The 7,775-nt window shown below is 30.9% G+C and overlaps 1 protein-coding gene across 1 annotated transcript in view; it reads left to right on the top strand.

Moving 5' to 3' along the window:
* Nucleotides 1-7,775, top strand: part of LOC110034159 (ankyrin repeat-containing protein P16F5.05c) — a 37,771-nt gene that overhangs the window by 440 nt on the left and 29,556 nt on the right. The gene's annotated exons all lie outside the window — the stretch shown is intronic.

The raw sequence follows: 7,775 nt of genomic DNA, 5'->3' as shown, positions 1-7,775 counted from the left end.
GAAAAAGCAGAAAGCGACCCATTCACGAACAAAGAGTCGTTCTGACAACCGGTAGCCATAAAATGTTAAGGATTGGGGCAAAATTTAAAAATTATTGTTTATATTGAAACATCATTTAAATCTAATTTAATATTTTTCATCATATGTTCTTAATTAATACTTATAAGTGATTATAATTCTTTATAGTCTTATAGTAAATTAAGTTTTTTAAAAATACTACTCATCAAGGATATATATATATGATATTTGATTTCCATTGAAATCCACGAATTTATTTTTTTTATTCATTGGTTGCAGAGGCTGCCATTCGATCACTTTTATTAGTTGGTTATTTGAGATGGATGGATGGTGGTAGGATTCAAATCGAAGGAAAAAAAAAAAAATTGAACATTTCATGGAGGTGGTAGTGAATTTTATCTAAATTATTGGTAAATGCACTGCAAATGCGTTCTCTAACGTATATACATGTTACTAAGCCACTGAGAAATTTGTCTCCAAAATCCTAACAGAATAAAAGAGCTTCATTTCTGATTTGTGCCCTTATTTTTATTGAAATGATAACTCTGTACACCCAAATTACTTTAGGAAAGATTCACTAGCTGACTTTAGGATAGATTCGCTATGACAAGCTTAAGAGGAACTTGTCAATCGGTTTCAAGTTAGACTCACATGCTAGCAATGAGGTGGAATCACCTGTCGCATTGAAGGAAAACTCGACCAACAGACTCGTAGAGAACTAGTCCGACTTAGAAGGAACTCCCCAGGTGGATCAAACTCAACCATATTTACTCAAGCCCATTAGCTAGTCAACAACATCCACTAAAAAAACTCATAACTTCTAGCTGAGTATCAATTCAAGCTCTTAGACTCTGCGGCTCTTGTATTTTATAGTAAGTAATCGATCAACATCATTTCGTTCTTATTTATATTTGTTGCATATTTTTTAGCATTTCATATAGTGCAAAACTTTGATCTCTACCTTTAAATAAAGGTTTTCACGGAGATCTAGGGCTGCACAATCTTACACAATCATGACTTCAAAGTCTAGACCTAAAATATATGTACCATTGACTCTCCTTGTACTTTCTTCTCCTCTTTGCTCTTCCCTCTTTTTCTTTGTGCTAAGTAATGTTCTTGTGTAATTTACAGACAAAATAATTATGATTTAGTGTTTTTAAAGGTGCGTTGAGCGTGTATTCATGCCATGAACTAGGGGAGATGCATAGAGATGCATAAATATTTATAGAAGGAGCGTCCTTGAGAACTAGCTAGAGAAGCACCTAGGAGAGAATCATTAAAAATGGAGAATCAAGAGTTCGTGACAACCGAAAAAGTAACTAAGATGAAAGCAAGACTTAGTTGAATGATAAAGGAGATTTTGGAGCAAATCCCAACAACTACTCCCAGGGTGTTGTTACTTGAGAAACTTTGTTATGAGAGGTGGATGGATGGTGGTAGTTGTAGGAGCATGGCGAGCCACTGAGGAACTTTGTGATGACTTTCCAGAGATGCTCTGATTTAGGGTCTTTGAAAAGCCCATTTTTTAGCATGGTCTACAACAATTGTAATTCTTAGCTGACTTGCTCAAAATCATTAATAGTCTTACAAATGTAGAAGAATACAACAATGAGTGGAAGCATTGAATTCAAGTTTGCCATGTAACCTTGATTGGGTAGAAAAATTTTGGGCAATATTCTAACGATCTGTGGGGCCACCAAAGATTTTTTGAGATTGATAGAAACTATTCGCTCTCATCCGTAGTAGCGGCTATATCGCTCTCCTGACTTAAGCACCAACTGAGATGAGTTTATACTGAATGGTAGATCAAAGGAAAGAAGGAGAAATCGTTGTTACCACCATGACACAACAAACTCGCAACAAACTCTACCATAATTCGATTACAAGAATTAAATGCTGTGTTTGTTGAGATCAGTTAGAATAAAAGAAGTATTTTAGGTGCTGAGCATCTATGAGGTAGGCCCTCATTTGATGGATATCACATGTGTGCTTTCTATTGTGACTATGGACATGATATTTAGAGATGTTGACATCACTTGATCTCATGGAAAAATTCATTAAAGCTAAAAATATGAAAGGTTTTATTTTTGATTGATCCAGGTAGATGGTCTGAAAAGGAGCCAATGCAAGGGTTTAGAAATGAACAGATCCTAACTCGTGCTATTCATATTGCTAACCCATCATATTGGGCGAATCTGAAGAAGTCTCTTATCGAGCTAGCCTCAAGTTAGTTAGGTTGGGAGAGAGAAACTGGATCATGCCTTGCCAGTACCAATTTCTATAGTCCTTGTAACTTACTTTGAATGAGAATTCTTATAATGATGCTATCATGGTGCGAACTACCAAAATAACAACATGCTTATAGGAATATGGAGCTTATTCAATATAATATTTAACAATGTATTTTAGAAGATGAACATTAACAAATATTGCCTATTAAAAATATCGGTTATCTATATATTTTCTTAGAGAAAAGTGTGAAACTGAATGAATCATTACTTTGCTAGTGATGTGGGGAAACTAGTGATGTGGGGAAAAGTAATCAATAATACATAGTAATGTCCTCTTCATTGTAGTTCACATTTTGACATTCTACAACATTATAATCGATTGATGCTTATTAAACTTCTTTCACATGGCATCTTAATGTGTCACGTCATTTTGAAGTTCCATACAGGAGGTCATGTAGTGATGATAACAAGCGATTTACTTTAATTAAGAACTTGCTGTCTCAAAATCATGAGTAATATTTTGGAAGAAGTTCTAAACTTGGAGATTCAAGCATGTTTAGGTTTAGAGTCCTTGTAAGAAATTGAAGAAATACCTATTGTTGAGGACCAATGTCACACTTTCCTAATTAATTAATCTTTCAATAGTGAGTGTGAAACCGAATTAATTGCTACTTTGAGGGAGAACATAAAGGTATTCTTTTGGTCGGTAGTTGACATGCAGAGCAGAAATGTTAATCGGTTGCAATAAATTGAATTTAGACAAGAAAATGAAACTGATTAAGCAGAACATAGGATGGGTTATTGCTACACTTGCCGAGCACATTAGTCATGAGGTGTTGTGAAGTGCAACAATTTTTCAGAAGCTTAATTCATCTAGAAAGTTTAGTATTCAGATTGGACTTCCAATATTGTTATGATGTGAAAATCAAATGACAAGTGGAAGTTTGTCAATTTTGTTGATCTGAATTCAACCTACCCTATGAATATATATTTGTTGCTAAGGATTGATGCATTAATCGACCATCATGATTTTTTTATGCATTTTTAGGATATAATTAGATCAAGATGTATCCGAATGATTAAATAAAAATTGCTTTCATCACTAAAGATAGACTGTACTACTATAATGTGATGACCTTTGACCTAAAGAATATAAGGGGCAACTTAAATCTTTTGATGTGCATTTGGAAGAGTTACTAGTGAACAGTAAAAGCATCGAGCAAAACATAATCAACTCGAAAGAGATTTTGTTTATTTTAAAGAAGTTTAATATGCGATCTAATCCTTTAAATTGCACTTTTGAGCTAGACTAGAGAAATTTCTTTTTTTTTCTTTTTGCTCACACCAGTTGGAATAAAATGAACTTTGATAAAATGTAAGCGATCCTGAAGTTACAATCTCTTAAAGAATATTAAAGAGCTGCATAAATTAAATGGTCAAATTGTTGGGTTAAGTTGATTTATGTCGAAGTTGGATGAGAAGTTTTTGCTATTTTTCAAAACGGAGAAGTGCCAAATGCTTTCTCGGAACAAAGACTGCGAGATTGCCTTTCAAGTATTGAAGCCATTATTATCATTTTCACCTCTACCAGGTAATTGAAGATTTGCTACTCTATTTGGAAGTCAAGCTAAATAAGCTCCAAATCGCTTACATGCCTAGAGTGATTGTCAACGCACAATCATTTGTTTACTTCAGCTTTGTAGCCATATAGGAAGTGGTAATTGCACAAGCTTTGTACATTGGAGTTTACATACTCTTTGAACTCTTTATTGGGTTGCTTCTTCAAAGTCTTCCTTTTTTCTTGGATCCCTCTTCCAAGAAACACGCTACGTTGGGGTCTCCAGATATCAATAACATGTTAAGAGTTAAGACCAATTGAAAGAAAAATAACTAAGTTAAACTAAGTCTAGATAAATAAAAAAAAAATAGAACAAGCAGCAAGTTGAGTTAGCAATACTCACGAAAGAGATGCTTCTTGACGATTTTAGGGTCTAATTAAGAATGGCTGTTGAACCCTTTCTTCTTCTTTTGTAGAAAAATTGTGTACTTGTTCTTTTTAAGATTAGGCAGGCGAGTATGAGTTTTCGCTCAAGAATAAAATGGGCTTAGTCTTGATCGGCCACTGTTGTAAGCATTTTATGAAACAATACTTCTCTTTTAATTCTTTATTTTACTATCCAAATTGAACATCTTAATGTGATTGAGTTAGAAAAGAACGTCCTTGAAACCCTTGATCATGAACATGCCCAAAAAAAAGGTAATGTTCTACTCGATCTTTTCAAATATATGGATAATGTGGGAGATGATCATGAATAAGTTCGACAATAGTGGAGCTGGGATGACTTCGTAAAAACTATAGTTGTCAACCAACTCCCGTCACTAAGAGAAATGAAGGATGATTTTGAATTGGTCCATGTAGCAGTATATCTCATTACAGAACAAACTATTTGGGTAATTGCTCCCCTTTGGTGAGTGAATCATATAGAACTCATCAAAGTTATATAACATTTATAGGAGTTACACCCTTAAAATTATCACCTTGGACAGTTAAGTGTACTTGAATTTCTAGAACTGCTTGATGCAATTCTTCAACGAACTTGACATGCCAAGGAGAAAGAAGCCAAAAAATGGTTCAAGAAGAACAAAGCCTTGAGGGAGAATTTCTAGATTCTAGAGAGTAAAATCTATAAAATATCAACATCAATCTTATAGCTATTCATAATTGTAAAAAGTTAATGCTTTTATAAACATCTATTCAGGGCTATTTGAGAGATTTGCTTTTTTCGAAAGTGACAATTAATATTTTCAATATTTTTTGGAAGGTCATAATCATGAATTACAATTGTTAAAGATTACTCAATTCAAGAATGACTTCAAAATTTTTCGCATTCCACTAAAAGTACTAAAAAATGACTAAGAACTCCAACTTTCCATAGTAAGAAAGGATGACTGAAAAAGTTCATAACAAAATGCTTAATTACATTACGTTAAGGGCTACTTAAAGTTGGCTCTTCCTAACATTTTATGTTTCATAAATAACCAAGTTTGAATTTAAGTATTTTTTAAATTATAACAAATATCAATACACTATTTTCGGTGAATACAAATGTGTATCACATTCACCATTGCATTGTGATTCAATACAAATAAAACATGACATTTCATTACAAATTTAAGGATGACTCAGAGTCTACTCTTAACCATAACTATGTTTAGAATAATGCTGAAAAACCAAAAAAATTAAATCAGAAATAACATTTGTTGGGATGCACTTGTTCTTCATAAATTGTTGTAGAATGAAATTACCTCAAAGAAGAAACTGATTTAATTTCAGACACTCCAAAACTTTGCCAGTCAAGATGACTTCAACATTCAAGTTTTGTAAATTAATATTGAGATTGCTGGTGACATCTTCCATAGCAACGCTCTAAAAACTATGGAACAACAAAGATTCACAAATGACTCTTTAGGACACTTATTCTTTTAGGCAGCTTACTCTACTCTACCTTTGCTCTTGCCTCTAAAAGGGCATGCCGGCCTCTGAATCAATCTCTACTTTTTCCTACAAAATAACCAAAGATGACTTTTGTTGATCTATCTCGATCATGATGTCATCCATTTTATTTATCAGGGTAGCCATTTTAGTCGAGTCCCATACGCTGCTTGAATAACCTCTCACAATTAAGAAGGAAGGTTCTCCAAGGCTAAATTGGAGGCGATCTCATCTCACTCCTCTAGGAGTTTCAGTGAGCAAACATTTTTTGAAGTCCCTTAATTCTAACTTTCTTTGGGTTGGGTATGCAAGGGGAAAATTCTTCCTAACATACTTAAACAAATCCTTAATATATGAAGTATCCTATATCATACTTGTTGAGGTTGTCGCAAGACCAACTTTTACATGATCTTGGCCCTCATCACCATTTAAAAGCTCGCTCACAATATGATACATTATAAATCATATAAAAATGTAAAGAACAATTCGTTGGAGCACATTCTTTTTTGGGCAAAAAAAAGAAACAACTTTTACCTTCCACAGTTATCTGCTCGTTAGTGAGTTTTTTTGGCTTTTGAAACAATTTCACTCATAGGAATAATCAAAATCACTGTAGAGAGCCTGCAAAAAACAAAAAAGATCACATTACCAAACAAGAAATTTGTCTAAGATCAGAAAAGAATTTATATTAAAATTTTAATTCAGGTAAAATTTTAATTAAAATTTTTTTACTTTTAATCAAATATTAATCAAGATTTTATTAAATTTTAAAATTTTATATTAAGCATTTTCCATCGTTTTGAGAATAAAATGCTTAAATTTAAAATAACATATAAATAAGAATTTCTCATTAAAATTTAAAATTTGATTAATAAAATTAGTTAAGAAATTTATTAAATAAAATTTAGTGGGATAATTATACATGTGTGTGCATAAATAAATTGGCTAAATAAATTTAATGTCAAATTTCATATTAAGATAAATTATAATTCCTTAAAAATTAAATCATAGAATCATGTCAAATAAAAAATATTAAATCATAGTGATAATCTAATTATAAAATAAACCATTAATCAATTAGTGAGATTTAAATGATTATATATATATATTAGAAATTTTATAAGATTTCATTAGTATATTATAAAATGTTGTAAATTAAAAAAATACTTGTAAAAATATGTTTAAAGAATTAAATAAATGATTGAATAAACAAGGGTTAAACAAACTGAATCTAGTTATAAAAATTAATAATTATTATTAAAATATCTCTATTATTATAAAGGTTAATTAGAAATGTTTAAATTATAAATAACTGAAAATTATTTATTTAAATCAACAATAATGCTTTGTATTTGATGACCCTTATTATTGTAGAATAGGTTATTAAACATAAAAGTAGGAATATCATTTGAGGTCAAGGTAAATACTCATGTTTTTTAAATTATAGTAATATTCTTTTTTATTTTTTTAAGGCCTAATGAATGTATTGTTTATGTCAAATGTTAGATTGATGTCACTTTAAATTAACGATTTATCAATTCTGTTGAATATTTTATCATATTGAATTAATGACATGTACTTTCAACGTGTTTAAATTATTATGGATATTAATTTTTATGTAAATATATTGTCTCATATTAAAGTGATAAAATGATTATTATAAACATTGATTATTATAGTATGCTTGCTTGTGCATGATTTATTGTTGAAGTTTACCCTCGTATGGTACCAGTTGGGATCATTAAGATACCTGTGCATGTAATTAAAAAATGTTATTGATATTCATCTATCTTAGTTGGTACAAATTTTAGATAGTGTTATTCTAACTTTTGTATGAATAAAATAATATAAGAAAATGATATAGTACAATATAATGGAATGTCAACTTATTGAATATCATATTTGATTAGTCAAATGTATTAATTAGAAACGTTTCAATTATAAATAACTGAAATTTATTTATTTAAATTAACAATAATGCTTTGTATTTGATGACCTTTATTATTGTAGAATAGGTTATTAAACATAAAAGT

Source organism: Phalaenopsis equestris, unplaced genomic scaffold (assembly GCF_001263595.1).
Source record: "Phalaenopsis equestris unplaced genomic scaffold, ASM126359v1 Scaffold001364, whole genome shotgun sequence".
NCBI classification, from domain to species: domain Eukaryota; kingdom Viridiplantae; phylum Streptophyta; class Magnoliopsida; order Asparagales; family Orchidaceae; genus Phalaenopsis; species Phalaenopsis equestris.
The sequence above is the reverse complement of the archived record's forward strand: the minus strand, read 5'-3'. Positions and strand labels throughout refer to the sequence as shown.